The sequence below is a fragment of the Mus caroli genome, unplaced genomic scaffold (genome assembly GCF_978045245.1).
Source record: "Mus caroli unplaced genomic scaffold, Mus_caroli_1 scaffold_19, whole genome shotgun sequence".
Classification (NCBI taxonomy): Eukaryota; Metazoa; Chordata; class Mammalia; order Rodentia; family Muridae; genus Mus; species Mus caroli.
In genome coordinates, this window is record NW_028227274.1 from 31,818,697 (window position 1) to 31,831,378 (window position 12,682).

The following is a 12,682-nucleotide window of genomic DNA, read 5'->3' on the forward strand; positions in this document are numbered from 1 at the left end:
CTCACATGGCGGTCACAGGGGAACTCTGTAGAGTTCTTTCCATTCTTCTGCTTTGACATGAGTTCCACAGACTGAACTCCACTCATAAGGACCCTGCAGCAAGCACCCTTCCCTGGTGAACCGTCTTGCTGCCCCCAAGGGATGTAGTGATAATGATAATGACAACGACAATGATTAAAAAAAAGAGCAGTTTCTAGGAAAGATAGTAATTAGGAATTATAGTTTTCTTTCTTTTGTTTTTGTTTTTTTTTTCTGTTTTGTTTTGTTTTTTGTTTTTTGAGACAGGGTTTCTCTGTGTAGCCCTGGCTGTCCTGGAACTCACTCTGTAGATCAGACTGGCCTAGAACTCAGAAATCAGCCTGCCTCTGCTTCCCAAGTGCTGGGATTAAAGGTGTGTGCCATCACTGCCCAGCTGAATTCTAGTTTTGACGGGAGTCATGGCATGCACCTGTACTGCCAGCTGTCAGGATGCTGGGGCAGGTGGGTTTTTAATTTGGAGCCAGTGAAAGTTATATATGGAGATCCTGTCTCCACAAGAACAAAGTATTTGGGAGGTAGTTTAGCTATAGAGTATGTGTACACTCTTCAGTATAACAATAAAACAAAACAATAGTAATGATACAGTTTCAAGATTGCAGGAAAAAAAGGATACAATCAGGGTGAAAACCCAAAACACAGCAGGGATGAGGATCCCCTTCAGCTAGTAGATGAGCTGGCCAATAAACTAGAGAGCTTGATGGTGGTAATAGAAACCACATATAAGCCAGTGTTTCTCAACTTGTGGGTCGAGACCCCTCTGGGGTTACAGGACCCTTTCACCAGGATCTCCTAAGACCATCTAAAAACACAGATACTTACATTATTCATAACAGTAGCAAGATTATAGTTATGAAGTAGCAGCAAAAGTAATTTTATGGTTGTGGGTCACCACAAAACTGTATTAAAGGGTCACAGCATTAGGAAGGTTGAGCACCGTTGAATTATAAATGAACAGAGAGGAGCTTATGGAACACAACCTATTGATCCCTGCAAGTCATCCATTGAGCAGTGCAGGCTGTGGATAACTGAAGTCTCTCTATGCTGACAAAATTAGCATTGACCAACAAGGGTGCTCGAGAAAGGAGAACTCAGTGCGTTAGGTCAGAGAGCCATTCTGGTTATGTTTTGTTTTTTGTTTTTTTTTTTATTCAAGACAGGGTTTCTCTGTGTAGTCTTGACTGTCCTAAAACCAGACTCTGTAGACCAGGCTGGCCTCAAACTCACAGAGATCCAACTGCCTCTGCCTCCCAAGTGCTGGGGTTTAAAGCATGTGCCACCATCACCTGGCTATGATAACCATTTTGAAGAGCTAGTTGATATTATCAAATTGGAAATATATTTATAATTTGAAATTGTCTTTGTGGATAGGCACTACGGAGAAGCTCCTGTGTGTGTATAAGTAGATAACAGACAACACTCCTTGCAGTGGCTTTGCACCTTGGAAAACTGTTAAGTTATTTCAATCTGCATCAGCTAGAAAATAAACTTGCTAAAATTAAATTTTAGGTATCAAAATAAATGTTCTGGAGTATAGTATAAATGAAATAATTTAGAAATATTATGGATCAATTGTGAAGAGATTATAAAGTGATAAAGAGAAAAGAGCATTTAAAAATTTAAAACAACCAAAGTGGTAATATTTGTTAATTATTGGTACATTCAAATGTGGCAAAAATATGAAAAAAATGCATGAGAATGATATACAACGACATTTATAGTTTGATTGACCAGAAAGAAAGTAAGACTACTGTAGTGAGAAATTTGGTTTTATTAAAAATACAAAAATGTTGTGAGCATATGTTTTTGTTTTAATCCCAGGTGTGGGATATGGGCTGCTTCAGATTGTCCACAGCAGCTGACTGTGATTTGTCTTGTGCTCTGGCAGGGCCACGATTCTGCAGCTGAAGATAGTTTACGTTTGGGATTCTGGGAATTCTTGAGACGGTATAAAAATGCCAGAGCCCCAAGAGGTTGTGGTGGCTGCTGGTGGCTGGGGACTGCTATCCTGACAGTGAAGATTGGATTTGCCCCAAGGAACTCAATGCCCCTAATCAGCAGGAAGTAGTCTAATGCCCCCTGTCCCTTCTAACCTTTCTCCCCTACTAGTGTTGGGGGGTTGGAAAGAACTTGGGTGGAGAAGGGTGGTAGGAAAAAGAAATAGTCAAAAGTCCGGTTAGAGGCTACTAACATTTCAAAAAATAAATATGGCCAGGCAAGATGCAGCAGAGGAAGGCAGACCTCTGTGAGTTTGAGGCCAACCAGGTCTACATAGAATTCCAGGCCAGGCAGAGCTATACAGTGTGTGTGTGTGTGTGTACATGTGCAATTATGGAGTAACTACCGTATTTAATAAACATACTTATACTTACAGGATAGGAGCATGTTTTTACTAAGGAGTGTGTCCAAGTTTAAGAAAATGGCTTATCATCCCTAGACTGGCACCATTATCAACAGGCAGTAATCCCTTGGGAAATCTGGCAATTGGAGGCCACATGTTAGTTTTAGCTGAGTTGGCCTTCACTTCGCAATGTATAACCACACCTAAGTCAGAAGTCAAGCTTGACTGGCTTAAGGAGCGTTAGTCGGCTTGCACCTTTATTGAAGGTCATCTCTGTAAGGTAGGACATTCAAAATGTATGTGAAAGACCCCATCTCTTGTCAAAGTCCCTACAAACATTAACTCTGAAGATAAGACCCACAGGGAGTAAAATCCAGAGTGTGATAACTTGCCATATATTTATAGGACTTTAGAAAAGGAATTTAATGATTAAAGTGGAATCTAACAACTGTTGGTAAAGCATCATGAAATAAATAAAATTTGATCTTTTTTTAACTGTCTAGAAATCTGTTGGAAAATAATTGACATTTTAAAATGAAATTATAATTACATTATTTCCCTCTTCCCTCTAGCACTTCCCATCCCACCCCCATACTTTTCAAATGTCTGGCCTCTTATGATTTAATTATTATTATTACATTATATAAACAAGTAAATACATAAATGTAAATTGCCATGTTGCTTAGTGTTGCTTGTATGCATAATTTTTTTAGAGCTGATCACGTGGGACTAGATAACCATGATAACCACTTAGGCTGGGAAAGACTAACTCTCTCTCTTTCTGCAGTTTTTAGTTGACTGTAGCTCCTCGTGTAAGGGTAGGCCCTGCTGGATTTCCCCCAATGGTGACATCACTGTCCTAGTCTTGCTTAAGCAGCCATACTGCTGAGATTTCCCGTCACATTCAGAAGTCCACATCTCACAGCACACTTCCTGGCCCTCTTGTTCTTACAATCTTTCCAGCTACTCTTCCTCAATGTCCCCTGAGCCTTAAATATGTTGTGCTGTAGATATATCAGATGTGGCTGGAAACTCCACATCCAGTTGTCCTCTGCATTGTGAATGGTTGTGACTTTCTGTAATGGTCTCCATTTGCTCAAGAAAGGAAAAGAAAAAAAAAAAAAAGAAAAGGAAAGAAGAGAAAAGAAACTTGTTTTGTTTTGTTTTGTTTTGAGACAGTGTCTCTCCATGCAGTCCTGGCTGTCCTGGAGCTCATTTTGTAGACCAAGGTGACCTTGAACCCACAGAGATCCTTCTGGCTCTGCTTCCCAAATGCTGGGATTAAAAGTGTACACCACCATGACTGGCTAGGGTTGAAAGCTACATCTATCTGTGGGTATAAGAATAAATATTTAGAGATAATTACACGGGTGATTAGGAAAGTGAGTGCCTGGGATGAAACCCCTGCTGTTCAGTAGGCCTTAAGTCCAGCCAATGAGACAGCTGTTGGTAACCCCAGTGATATAAGTGCCACTATTGCACTCACACAGACCTGATGATCATTGTGGTTCATGGCACCACGGCTGGGTAGGACTACTGAAGGCTTTCCTCCTTTGCAAGGTTGTTCAGCACCTTCTGGTATTATAGAAAAGCTAGTCCTTGGGGAAGATTCTACTGAGTCTTATGTCCAAAGTACAAGGTTGTTTTCTGCACTGGGGACTGCTTTCAGCTTCTGAGACGCAACCGAGGACAACAGGAATAGTCTATATTTTAGGAGTTTCTCTGATTCTCCTAACAAACCACTCAAAAGGCAGTTTCTCATGCATGGTACTGGTTTTATGTTAGTCTATGTACTGGCTAGTTTTGTGTCAACTTGACACAGCTGGAGTTATCACAGAGAAAGGAGCTTCAGTTGAGGAACTGCCTCCATGAGATCCAACTGTAAGGCATTTTCTCAATTAGTGATCAAGGGGGAAAGGCCCCTTGTGGGTGGGACCATCCCTGGGCTGGTAGTCTTGGGTTCTATAAGAGAGTAGGCTGAGCAAGCCAGGAGAGGCAAGCCAGTAAAGAACATCCCTCCATGGCCTCTGCACCAGCTCCTGCTTTCTGACCTGCTTGAGTTCCAGTCCTGACTTCCTTTGGTGATGAACGCAGTATGGAAGTGTAAGCCGAATAAACCCTTTCCTCCCCAACTTGCTTCTTGGTCATGATGTTTGTGCAGGAATAGAAACCCTGACTAAGACAGTCTATGACCCTTGTGGATAGCACAAAGCTGGGATTTTTAAGAATGAGGGGAATGTGTTCTGAGGAATGGAATTTGAAAGTAAGACTGTTCTCAAACTGAGTTCTTGTTCTGTATCTGAGGGAGATGCTCTTATATTAACTATGGTCACTGGGTTTGAAAACAGTGAGTTCTTGTTCTGTATCTGAGGAAGATATTCTTACATTAACCACGGTCGCTAGATTTGAAAACAGCTTGACTTGCGTGCTTTAGAGAGACGGAACCTCACGTGACAAAATGTTTCCATGAGATTGGCCTGCAGGCAAGTCTGTGGGGATCTTTCCTTGATTACTGGTTGATGCAGGAAGACCCAGCCCGTGGAGCAGTGCCATCCCTGTGCAGGTTCTGGGTGGTATAAAAAAGCAGGCTGGTCAAGCTGTGGAGGAGAAGCCAGTAAGCAGCACTCCTCTATGGTCTGTGGTTCAGTTCCTGCCTCTGGGTTCCTGCCTTGGCTTCCCTTCATGATGGGCTATAAGCAAGAAGACCTGAGTTTAATTCCCAGAACCCATGTTAAAAACAAAAAACAAAAAACAAACAAACAAACTAACTAAAGGCATGCTTGTGATCCTCGTGTGGAAGGTGGCAAGAGGGTTGCTGTGGAATACCAGCCTTGGAATACTTGGCAAAATGCAGGCAAGTGAGAGACACTACCTCAGAGGAGGGGGGTGGGGCACCAATTCAGAGGAATGTCACTTCAGGAAGTATTCCTGCCTCTACATGTGCATATGTTGACACCTACGTGTGCACACTTGAACATACATACAAACACACACACAGTATAATACACTGACTGGTGAGAAACATTTGGGTGGTGTATCTCCATACCCCAGCCCTTCCTCGCCTCAGCCTTTGATCAGGAAACCTGAAGTGGAGTAAGGATCATGCTGCCCTTCTTCCTGTCCCACCTCAGTCTTGTGTCTCTCAAGGAGCAAAAACCCCAAACCCACTCAAACGTGCAACAGTAAAAAGAACCTATTGAATGCACTCTGAGATGCAGATGTGGGCAGACAGGGTACAAAGGGCCTGTGAACTGGAAAGTCGGGTGTGACATCTGTTCTCTCTGCCTCTCATGTCTTTCTTTCCTTTTTCTGTCTCTCTCCATTTCTTGTCTGTGTTGTCTTCCCTTGTTTATTTATCTTGCACATAGTCCATAAATACTAACTTTTACTAAGCAAAATTTAAAATTTTTCTTTTGCATTTATTTATTAGTGTGCGCACATATGTGCAGAGGTGGCTGTTTCCGGGCACACATTCATATGGAATTCTCTCCCTCACGTGGGTTCTGTGTAATGAGCTCAGGACGTCAGCCTTGCTGCCATGCTGACCACCAGAGCTCAGTTCCCAGAGCCTACCCAGTGATGGAGAGAGAGAACCACTTCAGAGAATTCCTTCTATTCCGGTTCTGATGCAGTTGTTGTCTTGTCTGTGTTACCGTAGAGTTCACCGTGTACGTTCTCTGAATCTTTATGACCCACACAGGTCTTTGCTTTGCCCTAACGTGTGACCAATATCTCAATTGGGAAATGATTCTTTTTAAGTCAGAAAAACAAAACATTTGTTCATTTTTGAAGCCAGGCAGTGGAGCTAGCACACACCTTTATCCTCAGCACTTGGGAAGCAGAGGTAGTCAGATCTGAGTTCAAGGCTAGCCTGGTCTATGGAGTAAGTTCCAGGACAGCCAAGACTACACAGAGAAACCCTGACTCAGAGGGGAAAAAACAAAAACAAAACCCCTCACAACATTTGTTTGTAGGGAGAAAGTAAGTGTGAAGTAGTGCATGTGTGGAAGGCAGAGGATGCTTGTAGGAATCCATTTTCTCCTTCTACCACATCAAATTTGGGAGCAATACACTTATTTTCTGTTATGTAATAAGAAATCTTGTTTCTGCCCAGCACCCAGGCCCGCCTGGGCTATATAACACAATTCTGTTCCTCCTAATCTTTCCTATTCGTAACTCCTTGTGAGCACATTAAAGGTGACGTTATAAAAACAAACTGATAATGATGGAAAGCCCAGCAATCTTTTTTTTTTTTTAATCAAAATTCAATACTTAAAGGAATACTAACCCCTGTAGTTGGTGGTTGTAGTACAATCAATTTAAGCTTATCCCTGAGTAGCTTACAAATAAATGAGACTCAGACTATGATTATTTTATTTGGCTTTCACGATTACGGGAGGTAACCCCAATCTACAATTCTAACTCCTGGCCTGGCTACCTCCCTAGTGGTGTACCCCAGATACTTGCTGTTTCTCCTGTCCATCTCCACTCATGATGGCTTCCTCTCTCTCCTTTCCTTCCTCTTCCTCCTCCTCCTCTTCCTCCTCCTCCCCTTCTTCCTCCTCCTCCTCTTCTTCCTCATCCTCCTTTCTATTCTCTCTCTCCCAACCATGTCACTCCAAACCCACCTACCTCTAATCCCTCCAGTAATTGGCTATAGCTAATTTTATTCAATGAATAGCTTTAAATCAAGGAGCGAGGTTTGCACAACAGAAACGTGTAAACATGAGAAGCCATTCTTAGGCCTAGACCTTCAGTATAGAATTTAGCATTACAATACATAGCATAAACCAAACCTCAGCAGGTGGTAATGGGCAACTATGTAGCAAAAATGCTCATTTATGACATTTGAATTCAACACAGACCATGAAGAATGCTGTGTGTCTGCCAATATCTCTTATAGTTCAAAATATGTAAACCTTTGCCCCAGTGATCTCAGTCCTGCTTGAAGTAAAGGCAACTAAAGCAGGCATTGTGGCCATTCTGTGAACAAAATCACAACACTAAACCTGGGGTCAAACTGCATGTCCATCAATAACTTGAGATCCATCTACCCAACAGAATATTAAGCAACACAATATTAGTGCCTTAATCGCTGTTCTATTGCTGTGAAGAGACACCATGACCAAGGCAACTCTTACAAAGGAAAGCGTTTAACTGGGGATTGTTTACAGTTTCAGGCTCATAGCAGGGAATAGGGAGGCAGGCAGTTGCGGTGTTGGACAAGTAGCTGAGAGAGACTGGGCCTGACATGGGCTTTTGAAACCGCATAAAACTTCCTCCAACAAGGCCATGCCTACTTCAACAAGGCCACATCTCCTGATTCTTCTCAGATGGCGCCATTTCCTGATGACCAAGCATTCAAATCCATGAGCCTTTGGGGGCCATTCTTATTCAAACCACACCCCGCTACCCAAAAGAATAAGTGAACTCATTTTTTACCAAGCAAAGGAAACACAGAGAAAATTATAACTTTTTTATTATACTTTTTATAAAAAGATTAAAACTTCCATATTATTTGTCTACTTATTTAAAAGAGCTGAAGGTAGGGCTGAAGAGACATCTCAGTGGTTAAAAGCACTGGCTGCTCTTCTAAGGGAGAAGATTTCATTCCCTGTAGCCACATGTGCCTCACAACTATCTGGTATTCCAGTTCCAGAGGATCCTACATCCTCTTCTGGCCTCTGCAGGCACACATGTGGTCCACATGTATACAGACATACGTATAGTAAAAACCCCTACATAGAAATGGAAGTCACCTCCCTCCATGAGAACCACAGTTCGTGGTACCAGAAGCAGCCACACAAGCTTTGGTGGAAGAGAAGCAGCCACTTGTTTTACCTACCTATGGTATTGGTCAGGGTTCTCTAGAGTCGCAGAACTTATGGAATGTCTCTATTGATTAAGGGAATTTATTGGAATGGCTTACAGTCTGCAGTCCAGCTAACCCAACCATGGGCAGCTATGAACAGGAAGTCTGAGAATCTAGTAGTTGCTCAGTCCCATGAGGCTGAGTGTTTCTCCTGGTCTTCTGTATAAGCTGGAATCCTGAAGAAGAAGGTTCCAACAGATGTGCTGGCAAGTAAGTGCAAGCAGGCAGAGAAGGAGGACACTTTTTTTTGTTTGTTTTTTGTTTTTGTTTTTCGAGACAGGGTTCCTCTGTGTAGCCCTGGCTGTCCTGGAACTCACTTTGTAGACCAGGCTGGCCTCGAACTCAGAAATCCGCCTGCCTCTGCCTCCTGAGTGCTGGGATTAAAGGCATGCGCCACCATGCCTGGCAAGAAGGAAGCCTTCCTATTTCCATTGTCCTTATGTAGACCTCCAGCAGAAGGTATGACCCAGATTAAAGATGTGTACTACCGTGCTTGGGCCTAAACTGTTCCTTACTTGGAATTTGCTCTGTCCCAGGCTGGCCTTGAACTTGGAGATCTGATTGCCTCTCCTGGGATTAAAGGCATGTGCCACCTTGCCTGGGCCTAAGCTTTTTGTGGCCACTATGCCTCAAAATCTGGATCAAAAGCCTGTGTCTTTCAGCCTCAAGGCCTGGATCACAGGTGTGCCCTCCATTTCTGGATTGTGGTTCATTCCAGATAGAGTCAAGTTGACGGCTGGGAATAGCCATCACAATGCCTAGAAACTACAGCAATGACCAGCATGTCACAAAAGCCCAAAGGGTGCAGTAGTAGCACACATACCTTGGCAGTAACCAACTGCTCTCTAATGGATGTGAGGCCCACTCCACAGGAGGGAAATCAGACCTGGTACTGGAAATCTAGCCAACTCCCTTAGGCTAATGAGGTCATGCGTCTTGGAGAGCCTCCAATCATCACTTTACTAAGCCAGCATAGTTTCTAGCTACATTCTAAATATTTATCCCTAGTCCTACAGATTAAGTGTAGTTCCCATCCCTCGGCAAGGAAACATCTCTTTGCAACAGACAGAGGCCATCACAGGAAGCCCCAACTGATCAGAATGCAGAGAAAACGTGATTGCCTGGTTTCCAGCCACACAGATAGCTCTTCAACACAACTCTTGCACCCAAGGCTCAGGGAAAAGGGAGAAGGGAGATTGTAAAGGCCAGAGGAAGAGTAAGTCAACCGTGTGGTTCTTTCTGTATTCTAGAAATGTCAGGGAAACCACATCCATGAAATTTCAACCACATGGCACCTTCACAAGACCTGAGCAAAGACAACTCTGATAAACATGGAACACGGAAGGGGAAATCTGACAGGATCCCAACCCCAGACAGAAAGCTACAGCCAACTAAGAAATGCTGAGAGCAGGAGAGACAGTCCTTCCCAGAGACAGTCCTTCCCAGAGACAGTCCTTCCCAGAGACAGTCCTTCCCAGAGACAGTCCTTCCCAGAGACAGTCCTTCCCAGAGACAGTCCTTCCCAGAGACAGTCCTTCCCAGAGACAGTCCTTCCCAGAGACAGTCCTTCCCAGAGACAGTCCTTCCCAGAGACAGTCCTTCCCAGAGACAGTCCTTCCCAGAGACAGTCCTTCCCAGAGACAGTCCTTCCCAGAGACAGTCCTTCCCAGAGACAGTCCTTCCCAGAGACAGTCCTTCCCAGAGACAGTCCTTCCCAGAGACAGTCCTTCCCAGAGACAGTCCTTCCCAGAGACAGTCCTTCCCAGAGACAGTCCTTCCCAGAGACAGTCCTTCCCAGAGACAGTCCTTCCCAGAGACAGTCCTTCCCAGAGACAGTCCCAGAGACAGTCCTTCCCAAAGACAGCAAACCACCTCTTTTGTTATTTAATACCAAGCAGTCAGCTCTGAAGTTATATACATACAAGGAATATATGGACTGAAAGGCTGTATTTATATGTTTAGGAATATGTACATATGTATACGCAACATGAATTTGAAAGAACAAGGAAGGATACCTGGGAAGGGTTTGGGGAAGGAAAGTGAATGAGGGAAAAATGATGTAATTATATTTAATTTCAAAACTATGTTCATTTTCAAAAGAATATGAAAGGGCTGGAGAGACAGCCCAGTGGTTAAAAGCACTCGCTGCTCTTGCAGAGGACCTGGGTTTTATGCCTAGCACCCACATGGTGGCTCACAATCATCTGAAACTTGGGTTTCTGAGCTCCATGGGCACCAGGCATACATATAGTGCACACACATAGAATCAGGGAAAACACACACATTAACTAAGTAAGTAAGATAATTTCTTTTTTTTTTTTTTTTTTTTTTTTGGTTTTTCGAGACAGGGTTTCTCTGTGTAGTCCTGGCTGTCCTGGAACTCACTCTGTAGACCAGGCTGGCCTCGAACTCAGAAATCCGCCTGCCTCTGCCTCCCAAGTGCTGGGATTAAAGGCATGCGCCACCACGCCCGGCTGTAAGATAATTTCTAAAAAGAACAAGGAGAAAGTAGCAAGAATTCACACTAGATTGCTAACATTTCTTTGTTGTTATTATTATTATTGTATTTTTTTCAAGACAGGGTTTCTCTGTGTAGCCCTGGTTGTCCTGGAACTCACTCTGTAGATCAGGGTGGCCTCGAACTCAGAAATCCGCCTGCCTCTGTCTCCCAAATGCTGGGATTAAAGGCATGTGCCACCACTGCCTGGCTCCCTCTTTGTTATTTTTAATGCATTTTTAATTAATCCTTTGATAGTTTATTCATGTATACAATGCACTCTGGCCATACTCATTTCCACTTCTCTCCCTTACTCCTCCTAGGCTAACCACCGCCTTCCCCCTCCTTTCCAATGTCACATCCTCTGGTGCTGGTTTTGTTTTTTATAACCCACTGAGTTCTATTTGTGCTGTGCATATATGCGTGGGTGTGGGGCCATTACTAGAGTGCGGTCAACCGTGCAGTCAACCTACAAAGAAAACGCCCTTAAAGTAAACTGACGTTCCCTGTCCTAGCAGCTATCAATTGTCAACAGCTCCTCACCTTGGGGTAAGTGTTCATGAGCCTTCCCCATCCATGCCTGAATGATGACTGGCTTGATCTTAGAAAGGTCCCGTGCAGGCAGCCACAGCCTCGGTGAGTCCACGAGTGCATGGGTCCTGTACATCTAGGTGTTGTACCATCCCATCCCACCTCCACATCCCCTCTGGCTCTTACAGACTTTCCACTCCCTCTTCTATGATATTGGGAAAGTGGGTGTGCTATAAATGTCCCATTTACGGCTGAGAACTGCACAGATACTTACTCTTTGTACTTTAACCAGGTATGAGTGCCTGCATTAATCAGTATCTACCGGACAAAGACACTTCTCTGCTGAGGGCTAAGTGCAACACTAATCCACAGGCATAGAGATGCCTGGAGAGAGGGCAGTTTGGTATTATGTCCATTAAGCAAAATGAGTTAGTTGGTTTCTCCTTGCTGTCTGTACACTCCCCAGCCATGAGTTCCTCCTTGCTGTCTGTGCACTCCCCAGCCATGAGTTCATGGCCAGATTTACAGTACCAGGCACACATTTCCACCTGTAGAAGGTAGTTAGCCAACTCCATGACATGCCTGCCACTAGTGTACCAGCAGGCATAGCATTCCTGGCCAGTCCTTAATTGAACCTTGCAGGACTCACAGCTGGGTAAGACTCTCAATAAGGTTTCTCCCCTAACAGCCTACATAGAACCTTCCAGCATGTGAAAACTAGCCATCTGGGAGGAGGCTCCCCTGTCAGTTCCAGCTTGACTTTCCATGTCTGTGATGAAAGCATGTGGTGTCTTCATCAATGGGGTCTCACCAACAAGCTCTTGTGGGCAACTAAGAGCAATGGCTATATATACTCTATATTGTTTTGGGAATCTCTGTGAAGGAAGATGTTACACCCTGGTACAAACTATGGCTTGGAGCATTATCCCCTGTGTAGGATCACTCAAATAAGCATATATTATATAACACACACACATAAAGTTTATAAAATTGAAGGTTTCCATATGGCTTTTCCAAGCATACTTAATGTGAGTTAACACTTCTAGTCTTTACTGTTTCTGGAAGTAGGGATGGGGCTAGAAGAGAAAGGAAAGAGCGGGGACACAGGCAAGCCTGAAGTTCTAAGCAGGAGAGGGGAGTGAGCAATAACTCAGTAATTCATTAGAGCACCTATATAGAGTGGGCTGATGCTTTGCACAGGGAGCTCTGGACTTGTGAAAGCCCGAGTGTGTTTTTTCATAGCTTCAGGGGGTGTTTTTTAATTATAGGGCTCTGGCTGAGTGGATAGCTTCTCTGCGGTAGAGGATGCATGCTACATTCTCCAAGCTCAAGCACCACAAGCCCTCTTCTGCAGAAAATGCTATGGACATATTTTAATGGAAGAACTGAAACAGAGCCAAACAGA